Source organism: Cebus imitator, unplaced genomic scaffold, assembly GCF_001604975.1.
Source record: "Cebus imitator isolate Cc_AM_T3 unplaced genomic scaffold, Cebus_imitator-1.0 Scaffold196, whole genome shotgun sequence".
NCBI lineage: Eukaryota > Metazoa > Chordata > Mammalia > Primates > Cebidae > Cebus > Cebus imitator.
Window position 1 is genome coordinate 3,571,472 of NW_016107511.1, and position 20,562 is coordinate 3,592,033.

General features: G+C 39.8%; 1 protein-coding gene and 1 non-coding gene across 16 annotated transcripts in view; both read right to left on the reverse strand.

Moving 5' to 3' along the window:
• AOPEP (aminopeptidase O (putative)) overlaps positions 1 to 20,562 on the reverse strand; it is a 379,056-nt gene that overhangs the window by 258,802 nt on the left and 99,692 nt on the right. The window lies entirely within an intron of this gene.
• LOC119473949 lies at positions 1,643 to 1,749 on the reverse strand. The gene has a single exon (XR_005203219.1). It is a non-coding gene; the product is annotated as a U6 spliceosomal RNA (small nuclear RNA).

The following is a 20,562-nucleotide window of genomic DNA, read 5'->3' on the forward strand; positions in this document are numbered from 1 at the left end:
AAAAAAAAAAAAAAAAAAAAGGATCAGGAATAAGAAAAGGATGTCCACTCTTTCTACTCCTATTCAACAACATATTCTAAGTCCTAAGAGTACAATAAGGCAATAAAAAGTCATATTGATTAGAAAGAAAGAAAACTGTCCCTATTCACTGACTCATGGAATAATTGAAAAATAAAATGACAGGATACAAATCACCCACATAATGAATCATATTTATATATACTAGTTATGAAAATGAAACTAAAATATAAAAAGGATAACACTTACAGCAATTAATTATAGTAATTCCAAAAACGTGAAAAAAACTTAGGTATCAATCTAATAAAATACATAGAGGATCTCTATGTTGTAAACTACAAAACGCTGATTTAAAAAAAACAACAGAACATCTAAATAAATGAAGAAACATGTTTGTGGATCAAAAAATTCAAAGTAAGAATCATTATCTGGAAGAGACACTGGGAATAACCATGGTAAAGATACCAACTCTTACCAAATTTATCTCAAGATTCAATGTAAATCTGAACCAAATCCCAGCATAATTTTTTGGTAGATATAGATGAGTTAATTCTAAAATTTATATGAATAGGCAAATGAACCAGACCAAAACAAGTTTTAAAAGAACAGTGAAGTTGGAGGAATCAAATTACCCAATATTAAGATTTACTAGAAAGTTTCAGTGATCAATCAGATGTGGTGTTATAGAAGACAAAGATAGAAATTAATGGAAGAGATTAAAATATCCAGAAATAGACCCACACAAACATGGTCACTAGTTTTTGATAAAAGTGCAAAGGCAATTCAATGGAGAAAGAATATCATTTCAATAAATGATGTTAAAACATCATTGCGTTTTCTAGATACGTGATCACGTCATCAGCAAACAGTAACAGTCTGATTTCCTCTTTGCCAATTTGGATGACCTTTATTTCTTTCTTTTGTCTGATTGCTATGGCTAGAACTTCCAGTACTATGCTGAGTAGAAGTGGTGAGGGTGGACATCCTTGTCTTGTTCCACGTCTCAGACAGAAAGCTTTCAACTTTTCTTCATTCAGTATATATGTTGCCTGAGGGTTTGTCATAGATGGTGTTTATTACATAGGGGTATGTCCCTTGCATGCAATTTTGCTGAGGGTTTTAATCCCAAAGGAATGCTGGATTTTGTCAAATGCTTGTTCTGTGTCTATTGAGATGGTCATGTGATTTTTGTTTTTAATTCTGTGTATGTGGTGTATCACATTTATTGACTTGTGTGTGTTAAACCATACCTGCATTACTAGTATGAAACTCACTTGATCATGGTGGATTATCTTTCTGATATGCTGTTGGATTCAGTTAGCCAGTATTTTGTTAAGGATTTCTGCATCTATGTTCATCAGGAATACTGGTCTGTAGTGTTTGTTTTTTGTTATATCCTTTCCTGGTTTTGGTATTAGGGAGATACTGGCTTCACAGAGTGATTTAGGGAGGATTCCCTCTTTCTCAATATTGTGGAATAGTGTCACTAGGATTGGTACCAATTCTTCTTTGAATGATAGAATTTGACCATGAATCCATCAGGTCTTGGACTTTTTTTGTTGGTAATTTTTCTTTTTTTTTAATTTTTTATTTTATTAAGAAATTTTTTTTTATTTTTATATTTTTTATTATGGAACGCTTCACGAATTTGCGTGTCATCCTTGGGCAGGCGCCATGCTAATCTTCTCTGTATCATTCCAATTTTAGTATATGTGCTGCCAAAGCAAGCACAAAATTTTTATTTATTTATTTTTTTGAGACGGAGTTTCACTCTTGTTGTCCAGGCTGGAGTGCAATCACATGATCTCAGCTAACCACAACCTCCGCTTCCCAGGCTCAAGGGATTCTCCTGCCTCAGCCTCCTAAGTAGCTGGGATTACAGGCACACATCACCATGCCCGGCTAATTTTGTATTTTTTTTAGTAGAGACAGGGTTTCTCCATGTTGGTCAGGCTGGTCTCGAACTCCAGACCTCAGATGACCCGCCCGCGTTGGCCTCCCAAAGTGCTGTGATTACAGGCGTGTGATAACCGCACTTGGCCTTTTGTTGGTAACATTTCTATTACCATTTCAATCTCACTGCTTGTTACTGGTCTGTTCAGAGTTTCTAATTCTTCCTGATTTGTATATGTCTAGAAATTCATCCATTTCCTCTGTTTTTTAGTTTATGTGCGTAAAGGTGTTCACTGTAGCCTTGAATGATCTTTTGTTTTTCTGTGGTGTCAGGTGTAACAGCTCCTGTTTTGTTTCTAATTGAGCTTATTTGGATCTTCTCTCTTCTTTTCTTAATCTTGCTAATGGTCTATCAATTTTATTTATCTTTTCAAAGAACCAGCTTTTTGTTTCATTTAAAATTCGTTAAAAAAAATTTTTTTAGGTCGGGCACGGTGGCTCACGCCTATAATCCCAGCACTTTGGGAGGCTGAGGTGGGTGGATCATGAGGTCAAGAGATCGAGACCATCCTGGTCAACAAGGTGAAACCCTGTCTCTACTAAAAATACAAAAAAAAATTAGCTGGGCATGGTGGCGCACGCCTGTAGTCCCAGCTACTTGGGAGGCTGAGGCAGGAGAATTGCTTGAACCCAGGAGGCGGAGGTTGCGGTGAGCCGAGATCGTGCCATTGCATTCCTGCCTGGGTAACAAGAGCAAAACTCTGTCTCAAAAAAAAAAAGAATTTTTTTAAAATCAAGACACACATAGGCAAAAAAATGAACCTTGAACGAATCCTCGCACTTTACCAAATATTTATCTCAAAATGACATTGGATCTAAATATAAAGCATAAAACTGTAAGAGTTTTGTAAAAACATACTAGAAAATCTCTGATCTGGGGTTAGGCAAAGAATTCCTACCCATAACACCAAATTACAATCCATGAAAGAAAAGACTGAGAAATTGTACTTCATCAAACCTGAAATAACTTGCTCCCTGAGAGATACTGTTAGGGGAATGAAAAGGCAAGCTACAGGTTGGGAAAAAATATTTGCAAATCATACATCTGACAAAGGATTGTATCTAAAATATATAATGGAACTCTCAACCTCAATAGCAAGAAAACAATCCAGTGATAGGCATAAATGATCTGAACAGATATGACACCAAAGAAAATAAGCATATGAAGAAATGTTCAGCATCATCAACTATTAGGGAAATACAATGAGAAACTACAATGAGATACCCTTAAATGTTTAATGGAATGACTAAAATTTTAAAAACTAGTAATATCAAGTGCTACCCAGGATGCAGAGCAAGGAAAACTGTTGCTCATTTCTGATGGGAATGCAACATTACAAAGCCAATTTGCTAGGAAATTTCTTAAATATATACACACCATAGGACCCAGAAATCCCTCTCCTAGATATTTACTCTAGAGAAATAAAAATTTATGTTCATACAAAAGCCTGGACTATGAATGTTTATAGGAGCCCTATGTATGTCTTAAGTTACATGGCAATTACATTTTCCTTGGAAAAGGTGCATGTGCTTGTACATGTATACACACACACACTCACACACACATACATACACTCACACTGACAGGAATAAAAATCAACCAAATTCAGGCAATCTCATCGAGGTCCTTTCTTCTGCAGATAAGCATCCCTACCCTGTACTACTGTACCTCAGACCTCAAGATCCCTTGCTCAGGGACTGACTATGGATTTGGGTTAGGGTTGTGGGAAGGTACAGGGATAGAACAAAGACAAAAACAAAGAGCAGCAGAAGAGTCCAGGAAACCCACTGAAACATCAATCAGTTGATCAAAGGAGTCCTTGAACCATCATCTGGAAGAGACACTGGGAACAGACATAATAAAGAAATACCTTGGCCCTACCACACTCCCTCCACTCACCCAGTCTTTGGAATTTTGCACAGATACCACTTCAACCGAAGCAAAATGGAAAACAGTTCAAGCATTTGCCTATAAACTGTTAAAGTCTTTGCTCTGGTCTGGTTTAAAAAGAAAGAGATAGGGCAAGATTTCAACATAAACAGGAGTCTCAATGCATTTCTCAAAGACGCCTTGCCCCTGTAGTAATTTAAGTCACTGGGACATGCAGAAAACCAATTTGAGACAATGAGAGCAAGTTCAACTTCTTTTAAAGGAGAAAAAAATAGAGATTATTATTTAATGGTTGAAAATTTTCTGTATCCCTTTCTACCATCCCTAGATTCTCCCCAGTGCCTTGGTTGTTTCTAGCAATATGCAGAGTAAAAGAAAATGCTGGCCAAGGTTAGGAAGACACAGACCGGGGGGATCACAGGTCGGACGACAGATGAGCCAAAGCAAAACCCTGACCACATCAATCCTTAGTACAGAGTTAAAGTATTCATTGTTTTGGGGAAAAAATTGCTCCTGTACATCCTGTGGTGGCCTCCCCTAGCTAGGCTCTTGTTCAACCAATCTATTCTGCTCATTTAAACGCAATAAAATGTACCAATGGGGGGAAAGGAGTTATTCCAAAACTGTATCTGGAAAAGACCGTCCTTTCCTGTGTGAAATAACTTGGCATTTGTTGAAATGCAAATGTCCATAGATGTGTGGGTCTACTACTACACTCTACACTTCCTATCCTTTTACCATGCCTCTTCCTTTCTCAGGAAGGAAGATAAGCATCATACCCTGTACCACTCTATCCTTAGTACATCTACCCTTAGTACACCTTATACCATAAGGACTATACACTGTCTGTCAGATGAAATATACATTTTCCATATTGCCATTTGAATATACTTCAATCTAACAACTTGGTTTGCCTCCCTCAAAAAAATTTTGGTATATAGCTCTAAAAGGTCAAGGTTCTTTTTTGTTTTATTTTATTTTATTCATTTATTTAGAGACAGAGTCTTGCTCTGTTGCCCAGGCTGAAATAGACTGGCACAATCTCTGTTCACTACAGCCTCTGCCTCCCATGTTCAAGTGATTGATTCTCCTGCCTCAGCTTCCCAAACAGCTGGGACTACAGATGCACACCACCACAGTGAGTTAATTTTTTTTATTTTTAGTAGAGACAGGTTTCACAGTGTTACCCAGTCTGGTCTCAGACCCCTGGCTTCAAGTGATCCACCTGCCTCAGACCCCCAAAGTACTGGGATTACAGGTGTGAGCCACCTGGCCTAAAGATTCTTTTTTAAACCAAACCACAATACCATTCTTGTACCTTAGATAATTAATAATTCCTTAATATCATTAACTATCCAGTCAGTGTTCAACTTCTTGCTAATTACATTATCAATGTTTGTTTATATTTGGTTCATCCAAATTGGGATCTAAATAAGGCCCATACACTGCAATTGGTTGGTATTTCTCTAAGTTTCTTTTTTGTTGTTCTTTCTGTCTCTGTCTCTTTTTTTTTTTTTTTTTTTTTTTTTTTTTTTTTTTTTTTTTTTTTTTTTTTTTTTTTTTTTTTTTTGGTATGGCTGTAGATCTCTAAGTTTCTTTTAAGTTCTCCCTACATCTCTCTCTCTCTTCCTTGCAATTTATGTTTTGAAGAAACCAGGCTGTTTATCTTACGGAGCCTAAGATTGCCTGGATTTTGCTCACTGTACTCCTGTGGTATCATTTAATTTGTTCCTCTGTACTTCCTATAAATTGGTAAGCAGATATTCTTGATCACCTATCAGATATTTCTATCCTCTGTATTCCCGTAGTGTCATTTAATTTGCTTCGCTGTCCTCTTTATTTCCTGTAAGCTGGTAATCAGATCTCGGGGCTTGATCAGATTCAGGTTGGCTTTACTTGGGCAACCTGGCAAGAGTATTTCAGCAGGGGTGTTATGTACTCCCATTAGGGGACACAAAATGATCATTACCTAGATCCATTAATTATTTAGGGGTTGCAAAAGATAACACTCTTATTCTACCATTACGTCTTAATTTATTAGCTAAATTCTATAAACTCCCCTTCTCAACGATTTGATTATGCTGAGATGCTGTTTACTTAACAACATATCCTGAAGATTACCACATAGTCCTAGAGACAGTGAACATTCCTTTTCTACCTACATAGTGCTGCATTGTGTGGATATCCCACAGTTTCTTTAAACTAGCCCAAACTGATGAGCATCTGGGTTGTTTCTAATCTTTTGCTATGCCAATAAGCAACTGTGTATGTGCATATTTCCATATTTTTGCCAATGTATCTTTAGAATAAATTCATAGGATTTGGAGTCAAAAGTCTGTCTTGTTTTGCTAAACATTGTAAACTCCTTCCCATGGAGGTTAAACCACCTATACTGACACTGACGCTTCCCCTGCAACTCTACCAAGAGAGTATGTTGTCAAACTCTTGGATTTTTGCCAAGCTGATAGGTAAGAAATGATATCTCAGTGAAGTTTTAATCTGTATTTATCCTATGATAAGCACAGTTGAACATCTTTTCAGAAGTTTAAGAGACAGTTGCATCTCTTTCCCTGTGAACTGTTTTTTATCTCTAGCTCATTTTTCTATATGACTTTGTTGTTTTCCCTGTTCTGTTTTCAGAAGCTCATATTTGTCTGTTATAAATTAAGAATATTTTTCCCGATTAGTCATTTGTTTTGCTTATTTTTTTACATGCAAAAGTATTTTGTATTCATGTGTTTAAAAATCAATCTTTCCTTCTATTGGTTCTGGGTTTTAAAACCAGAAGTTTTCACCACTTTCAGATTAAAAATAAATTCACCCATTGACTCAACATAACATTTTTTTTTTTTTTTTTTTTTGAGACGGAGTTTCGCTCTTGTTATCCAGGCTGGAGTGCAATGGCGCGAACTCGGCTCACCGCAACCTCCGCCTCCTGGGTTCAGGCAATTCTCCTGCCTCAGCCTCCTGAGTAGCTGGGATTACAGGGACGCGCCACCATGCCCAGCTAATTTTTTGTAGTTTTAGTAGAGACGGGGTTTCACCATGTTGACCAGGATGGTCTCGATCTCTTGACCTCGTGATCCACCTGCCTCGGCCTCCCAAAGTGCTGGGAGTACAGGCGTGAGCCACCACGCCCGGCTCAACATAACATTTTTAACGATCATTACCTTTTCCCCTTCAGCCCCTTGGAGAATATACAAAAGCAACCTCCTGTCCAATCAGTTCACATGACGGATGCAGTCCACCTCTCATTTTAAAAAGTAAACACCTTTGTTTGTGTTCTCTCTGATTTTCTTGAGCAGTGGTTTGTAGTTCTCCTTGAAGAAGTCCTTTACTTCCCTTGTTTGCTGTATTCCTGGGTATTTTATTCTCTTTGTAGCAATTGTGAATGAGAGTTCATTCAAGGAGAACTATAAAACCCTGGTCAAGGAAATCAGAGAAGACACAAACAAATGGAAAAACATTCCATCTTCATAATAGGAAGAATCAATATTGTGAAAATGGCTACACTGTCCAAAGTAATGTATAGATTCAATGCCATTCCCATTAAACTACCACTGACATTTTTCACAGAATTAGAAAAAAACTATTTTAAAATTCATATGGAACCGAAAGAGCCCATATAGCCAAGACAATCCTAAGCAAAAGAAACAAAACTGGCGCATCATACTACCCAAACTCAAACTGCACTACAAGGCTACTGTAACCAAAACAGCATGATATTTGTACAAAATCAGACACACAGACCAATGGAACAGAATAGATAACTCAGAAATAAGACCACACACCTACAACCATTTGACCTTCAACAAACCTGACAAAAACAAGCAATGGGGAAAGGATTCCCTATTTAATAAATGGTGCAGGGAGAACTGGCCACCCATATGCAGAAAACTAAAACTGGGCCCCTTCCTTACCTCTTTATACAAAAATTAACATAAAATGCGTTAAAGACTTAAATGTAAAACCCAAAACTATAAAAATCCCAGAAGAAAATCTAGGCAATACTATTCAGGGCACAGACACAGGCAAGGATTTCATGACAAAAATGCCAAAAGCCATTGCAACAAAAGCAGAAACTGACATATGAAATCTAATTAAAGAGCCTCTGTACAGTAAAATAAACTATCAATAGAATAAACAGACACCCTACAGAATGGGAGGAAATTTTTGCAGTCTATCCATCTGACAAAGATCTAATATCCAGAATCCACAAGGAACTTTAAAAAATTTACAAAAAAAGGCCGGGCGCTGTGGCTCAAGCCTGTAATCCCAGCACTGTGGGAGGCCGAGGCGGGTGGATCACGAGGTCAAGAGATCGAGACCATCCTGGTCAACATGGTGAAACCCCGTCTCTACTAAAAATATAAAAAACTAGCTGGGCATGGTGGCGCATGCCTGTAATCCCAGCGACTCAGGAGGCTGGGGCAGGAGAATTGCCTGAACCCGGGAGGCGGAGGTTGCAGTAAGCCAAGATCGCACCATTGCACTCCAGCCTGGGTAACAAGAGCGAAACTCCATCTCAAAAAAAAAAAATTTACAAAAAAAAAATAATAATATTAACCCCATTAAAAAGTGGGCAAAGGACATGAACAGACACTTCTCAAGAGAGGACATCCATGTGGGCAACAAACATGAATAAAAGCTCAACATCACTGATCATTAGAAAAATGCAAATCAAAACCACAATGAGATACCATCTCACACCAGTCAAAATGGCAATTATTAAAAAGTCAAGAAACAACAGATGCTGGTGAGGTTGTGAAGAAAAAGGAATACTTTTACACTTCGTGATAGTATAAATTAGTTCAACCACGGTGGCAGACAATGTGGCCATTCCTCAAAGATCTATAAGCAGAAATATTATTTGACTCAGCAATCCCATTATGGGGTATATACCCAAAGGAATATAAATCATTTTATTATAAAGATACATGCATGTGTATGCTCACTGTAGCACTACTCACAATAGCAAAGACATGGAATCAACCAAAATGCCCGTCAATGATAAACTGGATAAAGAAAAAATGGTACATATATACCATGGAATACTACGCAGTCATAAAATGGAACAAGATCATGTCTTTTGCAGGAACATGGATGGAACTGGAAGCCGTTATCATCAGCAAACCAACACAAGAAGAGAAAACCAAGTACCGCATGTTCTCACTTAGAAGTGAATGCTGAATGATGAGAACACATGGACACACTGGGGGAAACAACACACACTGGAGATCTGTCGGAGGGGAGCAGGGAGAGGGAGTGCATCAGGAAGAATAGCCAATGCCTGCTGGGCTCAAAACCTAGGTGATGGGTTGATCTGTGCAGCAAACCGCCATGGCACACGTTTACCGATGTAACAAACCTGTACATCCGGCATATGTACCCTAGAACTTAAAAGCTGAATAAATAAATAATAAAAATTAAACCCCTGATGTAGTTCATGCAGTTGCTTTCCTAATTTTCTTCTTTCACACACATGAACACTTGGATCATGCAGGCAAAGCACAGAGATGGGTGTGAATATGTCACTGAGTTTCTCCTTTACAGAACTCCCCTGGGCCACCTGTGGTCATGACATTAGATGGCAACTAAACCACCAACTACTCCAAATGCCAAGAGAGCTACAGTCAAGGCATTTGTTTCCTCTCTATTCAGGGAGTAAATGGCAAATTTACAGCCTCACCAACATGGTGAAACCCTGTCTCTACTAAAAAAATTCAGGTGTAAGGGATATAGGATTCTCCCCAGGGTTATCACATCTGCCATGTGGCCAGGGTTAGTAGAGGGGACTCACAAGGGTGTTTTGTGGGAGCTTTTATAGAACAGAGAATTTTGGTAGAAAGAGCAGCTGCAGCCAGCTGCTGAGGGAAACTGCCCAGTGCCCTGGCATCATGGGCATGGCCTGTTTGTTTTGTGAAGTACATCCAACTTAAAAAGGGAGAAAAGTTTCTTACTTCTCTTTCCAGAGATGTATCATGTTTCCCATCAAAACATTTCTTTGTCAAGACGCTTTTGGAAGAATGACTTCCACAACTGCAGTCTGGTATGTGGTATGTGGTTAGACAATAGCTTCACTTCTTTGGATCTCAAAATAAGGCCACAGAAAAGGCCTGATTTCTTTTTCACATTGAAAACAAATAGATATTTGATAATCATCTAAGAGGAAATAATAAACAGGCCTAGCTAACTTTTTTATATGTATTTCACACACATATATATATATGTATTTCATATAGAAATAAATATATATGAAATAATATAATTACATACTGTATATATATGAAATACATACATATATATGATATATATATATATCATTGCTTTATATATTGAAAGTTAGTGGCCAGGCACAGTGGCTCATGCTTGTAATCCGAGCACTTTGGGAGGCCAAAGTGGATGGATCACTTGCGGTCAGGAGTTCAAGACCAGCCTCACCAACATGGTGAAACCCCGTCTCTACTAAAAATATAAAACTTAGCCAGGTATGGTGCCAAGCACCTGTAATCCCTGCTACTTGGGAGGCTGAGACAGGAGAATCACTTGAACCTGGGAGGAGGAGGTTGCAGTGAGCGGAGATCATGCCACTATACTCAATCCAGCCTGGACAACAGAGCAAGACTCCATCTCAAAAAAAAATAGTAAGAGGAAATACAAATAAGATGTAAGAAATACATACAATAAGAAATATATATAAATAATATGTATTTCTTATATAAAGTATGTGATTTTATATACATATTATGTATATATATAGTGTGTGTGCATGTGTGTATAATTGGTCTGTTTGCTTTTTTAACAGACAATCCAGGTAATTCTATGCAGGTTTCCTCATGTTACACTTTTTGAAAAACTCTGCTCAAGAGCTGAATTCCTCCAAAAGTCTATCTTCTAAAATTTTTTGAATTGTTTTCTTTGCCCCCAGGTCCTGAGACACTATGACACTGATGACTGTTTTGTTGACTGTTCTATCCCTGGCATCCAGCACAATGCCTGGCAAATAATATGTACATGATACACATTTGATGAATTAAGAAATAAAAATCTGGAATAAGTGGATATCCACAGGCAAAACACCCTTCCCTCACACCATATACAAAAATCAACGTAAAATGGACCGAAGACCTAACTGCAGGAGCTAAAGCCATAAAACTCTTAGCAGAAACTACAGGGAGAAATCTTTGTGATGTTGGATTAGGCCACAGATTCTTAAATATGACACCAAAAGCACAAGAAACTAAAGAACAAAATAGATAAATTGGGCTTCATCAAATATAAAGACTGGTGTGCGTCAGAGGACACTCAAGAAAATGACGCCAGCCCAAGGGATGGGAGGAATAAACACCCATCGCAGCATTCCCCTCCAAACCTCCTATAAAAATATTCCCTGTGCTGACCACAGCCACTGCTCCTCCTCCCTGCTTCCCTCGCTTTCTACCTCTGGTCCTTTCTTCACCATTTCTTCTCTTCTTTCTTTTCTCTGTTCTCATGTGTTTCTCTTTTGTTCTTATTCTGTGTTCAGGAAATGCAATTTACATTTCTGATTTTTATAAATGGGAGTCTTATAATATCACTAGAAAATCTGAGAGTTAACAGCCTGGGTACCAGAGTCTTCACTACAGTCAGCTATTTCTGTACCCCTCTCCCTGGCTTACGAACAGGCACACACAAAGTAGGCCTTTGATCTTGAAAACCTAGGGATCCCACTGGGACAAGGATAACTATTTATCTCTATTTGCTTTTTTCTGCTGGGGCCTGGTTTCTGGCTTGCTCAATGTCCTATTTGGACAAAGACCAGTCAGGTCAGGAAAAGATCACTCCACAGTTCCAGCCCTGAAAACATGTGGGAAGAGCCTCTAAACAGTTCCCATATAAATTTTAAAAGGGTCATCTGAGTACACTATCAGAGTAAGGAAATGTGTAGGAAGAAAAGACAGTCTCTGTCCTCATAACTTAGGGAAGAAAACCAAATATGGAACATTCTCTTATGAATTTCTTCCTATACACTCACCCAAGACAAGAAACATTTTAGAATGTTCTAGGAAGCTATCTGGTGGCTTTGGTGGACGAAAATGTAAAGCATTTTAGGTTCATGGACCAAGATTTTCAAATCCTATGAGCCAAGCCTCATTTTCCTCATCTGTAAAACTAAGATAATAAAAACTTACTTCGCAGAGTTGTTAAAAGGATTCACTGATTTGATGTATTCTATTTTGGTAGAAATACACTATCTCTCTACTAATGACTCCGGGGTTCCAGAGGTCCAGGTCAGCATGTTCTTTGCTCCTAAATGAGAAGCCATATAAAAGAAGAGGAGCTGTTCTCTGGCTCTAAAATGGAGACTAGCTTCTGAAAAGGGGGCATGTAACCATTTCTTCCACAAACCAAATTCATCATGCACTGGTAGACACGATCTACCAAAAGCCAGTTTTAAGTTCCACTGGGGCATGTTAGACAGAGGGAAGGGACAACGGCTGATTCCCTAAGCCACTGCTTTCTGCAAAGATGAACAATGACTTGTGCAAACAGCTCAGGCAGGCAGAAGTCTACAGCCCCAACTGTTGCCAGGAGCACTCATCACCATTGTCACCCACCCCCACTTCCACTGTTTGGTACTGCCATCACCACCCCTGTGGCCATCACCACCTCCACTAATATCATCAGCGCCATCGCCATGACCAATACCTCTTCTATACCCCCGCCCCCTGTCACATCCACCACCACCACCATCATTATCATCACATGACATCAATCAAGACCCTAGCTGCTAGAAAAAGAATGGCTAAAGGTAAATCTGTCTATCATGAAGTTTTAAAGATGGTTTCACTGGAGAACTTTTTAATCACCTGTGTAATGTGTCACACTCATCTCTCAGCATGTACAAAAACAGCCCCATCTAAAACTACTTACTGGAACAAATGCCACTGAGCTGAAGAGAGATTCCTAGAGAGGCAAACTCCCTCCTCCCCTTCCCCACCATGTGGACCAGGAGAAAGAAAAGAAGAGGCTCTGTGATCCCTCCAGAGAGTCTCTAATACAGCTCTGTACCTGTGCTGCTCACTGTGTCCCAATATGTAGGGCCAGAGAGACAGGGCTGGGTGGGAGAGGAGAGTGGCCATTGCCTCATGATGGTTGGTCATATTTCCATCTGCCAAGAGGCTGCTGTGTACTCCTTGGCCAGAAGTTCTGTTAAAATGAACTTGAGCCCTGCTGATGAAATGGCTTTGCCAGCAGTCCTATGGGAGGGTCATGTCTTTGGAGAACGAGGAGGGCATGTGCTGGTGCCCTGCCTGCTGCCACAAGCAAAACCGAAACAATACCCTTTTAAAATAGCTTTGACATAGATTCACTGTATTTTCCTTTGAAGACATAAAAAATATCTAATAACCTTGTCCACGTTAAAAAAAATATGGGTCACAGGTTTTTGCTAAAAAGAGAAAAAGCTATTTTTATTTCCTTGAATCCTTGTAACAGCTGTTATAAACAGCTAAACAGAATTTTTAATTATCCTTTTAAAAATACTTTTTAAAAAGTAAAGTTTATTCCTAGGCTGACACTGAATATGCCAGGTCTGTAGCTAGAAGCGAATTTTTATAGCTAGTTATAAACCCCTGAAATATGAGTTTACACTGGAAAAGCTGAAGCAACCTTAACTCTAACCACGCTGATGGGCGCCACTTTAATTATAGTCCCTGAATGGAAGAAAACAGTCTCTCTTCCACAGTAGCATCACAAAGAACCCCATTAACTCTCCAATTACTAAATGAGGAAAACAACATTCTCTAGAACCCAAGCCAAGGAAAAAAGAACACTGCAAGTTCCAACTGAAAACCTTAAAACTGAGCTTCAAAGTGACAGCATATAGGGAGGCGCTCTCCTGGAAGGGATGTTTACTTCACTTATTTAAAACCAGTGAGTGCCTTTGCCAAGGCTCACATAACACTATTTGTTTAACAAATAAAGATGTGTGTTTCCTGGAGTGTTTCTAATTGGGATTTGAGATTCTGCCTCCTAAGAAACTCTAGGCCTGGCTATCTCCCTCCAGATGCCTTCAATGGGTCTTCCCTCTCATGGAGAAAAAAGGGCCCAGCCTTCTTAACTGAAGAGGCACAGGCAAAACAGCAGGACTCAGGACTGGTCTTCCACCAAGGCATCCACCACACTTTCAACAGGAAAGAAAAATGGGGAAGCACAAAACGATATCCAGTAGGATTTGTAAATTGAGCTATTCAGTAGGCAAGCAAACTTTAAAAATAGTAACTTGGGGGAGGCCAATTTCCTCCTCTCCTCCATTCTCTCCCTCCTCCCTCCCCAGTCTGCTGTGCTCCCCTGGCCATCTCTTCTGCAACAGCAGTGAAACAGACCTGTTTTCAAAGCCATGCTAACATCTTGGGAAGCGCCAGAGCAAAAATCAAAGATTCTTTGGCAGGGCGTGTAATATAAAACTTGAAGTTGTTTCTGTTAAATAAAAACAGCCATGTTAATTTTGGTGCCCTTAAAAACACAGGAAAATGCTGTTGCCAAATAGAAAAAGGAAAAAAAAAATCTCACCAAATGGGAAGCAGTTGTATTTTTGAGACTTGAGAGTGGTATTACAAAAAACTGGAGAGTAAAACTAAATGAGAAAAAAGAAGTGCAAAAGAATGGTTACTTTCTCAATTTTATTATACTCTTCTTTTCCATCATAATAAAAGAACGCATCCATCATTTCAAGGAACCCTGAAATTCAGGTCTCAGGAGTTCCATTCCCTTGCTCTGTAAATAATGAAACATTTTCCTGCTTGAGCCATGAGCTCCTGGTTCCACCCTTCTGCAACTGCTCTCAATAACACACTCCCATGGTATACAGATTAACTGAGCTATGCAGCAACCAGGAAAAATGTTCTGTACTCAAGATCCTGTTTTGAGCTGAATTTGACAAATGATCAGAAGAACAGAAATGTTCTGTTTTCTGGTTCCACCTGAAAGTTAGAGAATATGCCCAGTAGTATTTTTAAACACCTCTGAATTCATAAACACAAGAATATATCAAGCTATATCTACAGCCATGATAATCATCAGTGGGTCCTCAGGAGTCGTCCTCAGCCAATTTGACATCTTAGAGTATCCAAGAGGCAGAGGCCATGATGTCACAGTGGAAGCAAGAACTAGAGAGAAGAAAAACTGAAAACTGAAGGCTCGTGAAATCCTCTTTTGGGGACCCTAAGGAGACTCTAGAACACTGACTGTTGTTGTTGTTCCTAAACAACATGTTGTGAGAGATTTTTGGCTTTCATTTTAATTTGGAGGATAACTGTAATGGTGATTCCTCTTGTACCCTCCTCTGGTTAAACTGGTGTACACTGGGGAAATCACACTAGAGGTCCCCGGCAAAAAGTAAAATAATTTTAATCACCATGTACAAAAATCCTATTCCTATTTTTATATCCTTCTTTCTCTCACTTAATAAATAGTAACAAAGGGTGACTTCCATGCCAGGGACCGCATAGTAAGCTGGCTGTGATATAATTCAGTGTCACGTGCGTGTCTTTCATAGACAGTGTTGTTTTCTTCCAAAGGCATGGCTTCCACAAAGTGACAGCCTGGCAATGCCCAGAATTCTCAGTGATAGCAATGAGCACTTGATAACCATGGACTTGAAGCAAAATCCAAGTGAGATTTCCCTACTTCTGATGCTATTGCAAAACTCTGGTGAATTCTCCAAATTTGAAAAAACGGCTACTACCTAAAAATTCAATGCTCCCAGACGGCTTGCTCATTCTACACCTTCTTCCACTCAGCCTGGTGTGGGAACCTGGGGGGGAGCCGAGGTAAGTGTGAAGGATGACATCACATAGGGCAGTGGACACCAAAAAGTCCCCAGGAGGCTTGCCAGTTAAAAGTCCTCATTAGATCCTCCAAAGAATCAAGCTACAGGAGGTAAACAGGCTCTGAAGGGCCAAATTAGAATTCAGTGAGATTCAAAGAACCTGGAAAAATGGTTCAACAAAATGAATTTCCAGGAAGACATGCAGACTAGCCTGAAGGAAGGCACGACTAACCATGTGTTAGTATAAGGAGTAAAAGGTAGAGAGCTATACTGACCTTTAAATAGAAAATGAATCAACTGCCAAGTACAGCTGTTAGCATTTCATATACGATTTTGGAACAGGTGAGTGAAATCATGGCACCAGAGAAGTGGTTCAGATTGTAGGCTCCATAGGCGGGGACCTGGGTAGACTTTCAGCTCTATCACTTAGCAGATGGGTGAGATATAGAATTACTCTTTTCCCAATTTTCTCACCTACAAAATGCCCAAATGGAATCTATCCCATAGAGAACGCAAGTCTTAAATGGGATGACACATGATGTGTACTCAGCACAAGAGGCACAGAGTTTAGAGCTCGATAAATGCTTCCTAGCATCAACTATGGAGACGCCTTTCCAGGTTGCTGTGTCTGGTTTTAGACTTTTTAACTTCCGAGCAATGAAGAGAACCAGAAAATGCTCCAGCACAAAGCAACTGAGATGACTAAAGAACAGGAAAATAGAAGTTACAAAAATGGAACTCAAAGCTGTTGGGATTATCTAGCCCAGAAAAGAAAAATCTGGAAGGTAGCAAAGCAGATAAACAAAAGTGCATTATTCAGCATGGGTAATCAGATATTCTGCTGTTGGAATTAGGCTGTGCAAGAAGGTGTTTTGTTAAAGCAAGAACAGCAAGGCTTAGCCATAAAAAAAAATAAAATAAAAAAAAAAAAACTTTCTTAAACTTTTCTTTTTAGGAAAAGTCATTTCCCTTGGTCTTAGAGACTAGACAAGCACAAGTCTATTTCACAGCAGGTCAGGCATCTGAAAGCACAACAAAACGACCCTCTTGCTGCCGCTTCAACTTCTAACAAGATCAACACATCCTTAAAGGGGTCAAAGGGTTCTGCAAAGGGGTGAGTGTGTGTGACACAAATGACCAGCAGCTCGTTGGCCATGCTCTCTGGGCCTCTCAGCCCTTCTGTGACAGTTCTTTGTCTGTTCCCTCTACATAATGAGTGCCCTGCCAAACCAGCCTGGGGATCACCATATTCTGTGTGTCCACAGCAAACAGCCACAAGGGGGGCCGGGAGGCTGAATGCCTGTGTGTGTGTGTGTGTGTGTGTGTGTGTGTGCGCGCGCACTTGCACACACAGAGTGCAGACGTTTCTGATCATTTTGTATCCACTAAAATGGTTCCCTTTCAGAGATACAAAAAATATTTGCCATGCTGATAAAGAACATTGTCTGAATTTCTTCTTATTGTTATGCCTTACTAAAGCTGAGACAAATCATATCTGTTGCTTGCCTTCCATTGATATCACCACAAAAAAACATAAAATTGATTAGTCTGGCCAACATGAAACCATAACAGGGTAGCAGCATAGGCTCTGCCTACTATGTAAAATTGAGTTTTGGGTGGTCTGCTCTAGAATTACATGTCGGGGGCATATAGATGTTCAACTGAGTCTTTAAAAAAGGTTTCAGCAACTCGGCTCCAGCTCATCTCATTCTTCCTTGAGGAGCCTGGAAATTTGGACACGTCTGGCTGTTTCCAGAAGCCACCATCTTCCACTTCCCTTTCTGTTGCATCACTCCACTTTCTCTGTATTTGAATCATGCTTGGCCTCTGCCCAAGATTGAAGATTAAAACCACTGAAAATCTCTGTCTTCTCAACATCCTCTCATGTTAACAAAAGAGCATTAGCATTCCCCTTCATTTTTTCTCAATGTAGTAAAAAATACTTTCCCTTTATTTTATAAGACTGGTGGGTAGCTGGCCTTTCCGCCCAGGATCTGGGCAACCTCTTGCCTGCTCACCACTGAAACTGTGGGGTGAACACTCTTCCCTGAAAGCCCTGCTGCAAGGTCCCTGTACCAGCTAGTGCCATTCACTCAACACCAGGGCACCACCTAAATAAATAAACCCAAAAGCCCAAATAAGCATAAATAAATACTTAGTTCTCTTAACCAGAAAAATAAATGGCATTTCCCCATGCTATTTAAAAACACTTGGTATGTGGATTTATTTAATTAATTTATTTATTTATTTATTTATTTGAGACGGAGTCTCATTCTGTCACCAGGCTGAAGTACAGTGGTGCAATCTTGGCTCACTGCAACCTCTGCCTCTGGGGTTCAAGTGATTCTCCTACCTCAGCCTCCTGAATATCTGGGACTACAGGTGCGTGCTACCATGCCCGGTTAATTTTTTGAATTTTTTTTTTAGGAGAGACAGGGTAGCACTGTGTAAGCCAGGATGGTCTCGATCTTCTGACCTCGTGATCCGCCTGCCTGGGCCTCCCAAAGTGCTGGAATTATAGGCATGAGCCACCACACCCGGACGGATTTATTTTTTTAACAGAGGTTCTCTTTAAACTTTCAAAGTGAGTGAAAATAGGATGAATACAACTTTATAGCATTGTTAAAATCTGTGAAACCTGAAGAACTACATCACTATGAAACTGCTGAAAAGGAGTCATTATGGCTTCCACTTGGTTTATTAAATGAGGTTTAGACCTAAATGAGCAAGATCTTCACCATGACACATTCGGTTGAGGGTGGGAGACTTATTTTTCTTGTCGCTATCCCTGCTATGGCATGTAGGTTTCTCTAAATATTAGTGAGCTATGCAAAAGTGCTGATATTCTACTGCTTTTAAGATTTCCCCAAACAGAAATTGCATGTGGTTTCACCTGCAGTTACCAAGCCCTAGTGAAGGGTAAATAAGATGCAGGCACATCCCTACCTCCCACAATATGAAAGGTATGTTAATGAAATCTTTGCCATTCACTGACTATTTAAATATACCAGGTGCTCAATGCAGCGCTGTTTACAACAGTAAAATTTTGGAAAAAGTCAGAGATCCATATTTTGGAAAATTGTAACTGAGAACATCCATAGAATAGAATACTATGCAGCTAAATAAAAAAGAATGGAAACTCTTTAAGGCCTGATATTATATCTAGGAGATAATGATAATCGACAAAAGCACAGTGTAAAATAGGGTGTGTGTTCTATCTCCTTTTAAGAAAAGGGAGGAAGAGTAATAATCTCTATCATCTTATTAGCCTTCAACTGCATGAAAGAACACAATGGGTTATACAAAAAGCTGATCAAGTACTATACCTAAGGAATGGAAGATGGGAGCAGAGATGGGGAACAAAAACATAAAAGAATTTCACTGGCTGGGTGGGCGTGGTGGCTCACACCTGTAATTCCAGCACTTTGGGAAGCCGAGGCAGGCAGATCACCTGAGGTCAGGAGTTTGAGACCAACTTGGGCAACACGGTGAAACCCTGTCTTTACTAGAAATACAAAAATTAGCTGGGCGTGGTGGCAGGTGCCTGAAATCCCAGCTACTTGGGAGGCTGAGGCAGGAGAGTCACTTGAACCCAGGAAACAGAGGTTGCAGTGAGCCAAGATCACACCACTGCACTCCAGCCTAGGCGACCAATAAAGCAAGGCTCCATCTCAAAAAAAAAAAAAAAAAAAAAAAACCCAGAATTGCACTAAAGAAAGTTACTATTCAAAGCTCTTTTAAGGTTGGTCCTTTTGTAAAATTAATAATCCTTTTGGGCTGGGCATAATGGCTCATTCCTGTAATCCTAGTACTTTAGGAGGCCGAGGCGGGAGAATAGCTTGCGCTTCAGAGTTTAAGACTAGCCTAGGCAACACAGTCAGACCTATAAAAAAATAGAAAAATTAGCCAGGCATGGTGGCGCATGCCTGTAGTCCCAGCTACTTGGGAGGCTGAAGAAGGAGAACTGACTGAGCCTAAGAGGTGAAAGCTTCAGTGAGCCAAGATCGTGCCATTGTACTCCAGCCTGGATGACACAGTGAGATCCTGTCCTAAAAATAAATAAAATCCCTTTTGCAAAATGTCTTGAGACATTCCATTCTGGCCTACAAGGTTATCTCAACCAAGACACACAGGTACTCCTTACAAAATGCTGTGTATGCCCGAGGAGGGCTGGCCTGTGAAGACAGGTGGAAACGGCTGGCATTTGGAGGAAGAGCAGCAGGCAGGAGTTGCCCTGACTCCCCGCAGCTGCTGGCCACCCACTTGGTCTTAGCCTTCTGACTCTGGGTCTCTCTGGCTCTGTTTGGAAGATGCGGGTGGGGTGACAAAGGGTTCTTTCAGAAGTTTCTGTCATTTGGTCCCTTCAGAAACAGGTCAGATAATGGCTTAGATAATACTGAGAACGTATCAGAGACAGCTGTTTCAGGAGCTGACAGGCTCAATCTCTGATCCAAAAGTGATGGGAAAAGAGGTCAAGGACAGAAAGCTTTGTCTAACTGGTGGGACCAGAACTGCAGGAGGGCTGGAAGTCAGGCAAATAGGGCTTGGATAGTCTAGTTTAATCCAGGTGGGATCCCGAATCCCTAAATATCAGCTATAAGATTTCTTTTAATTTGTTATTAAATGTGGAAAAGCAACTAAGAAATACATTTTGACCTGAATCAAATAATGTCTGGTTTCTTTACCTTCACTACCTTCTTTATCCTTCTTTTTTGGGGGAAGAAAAGTTAGTATGTATATTTAAAGCTCAAGCTATAGCCTTGAGAGAAGACCTAACAAAAACGTAGGTGCTACTCTAAACGCTCCTTCAGAGAACTGAGCAATTCCATGCGTACAATATAAGTAATCTGGACTCAACAACTCTGTAGCAAACCTTTCTTTTTTTTTT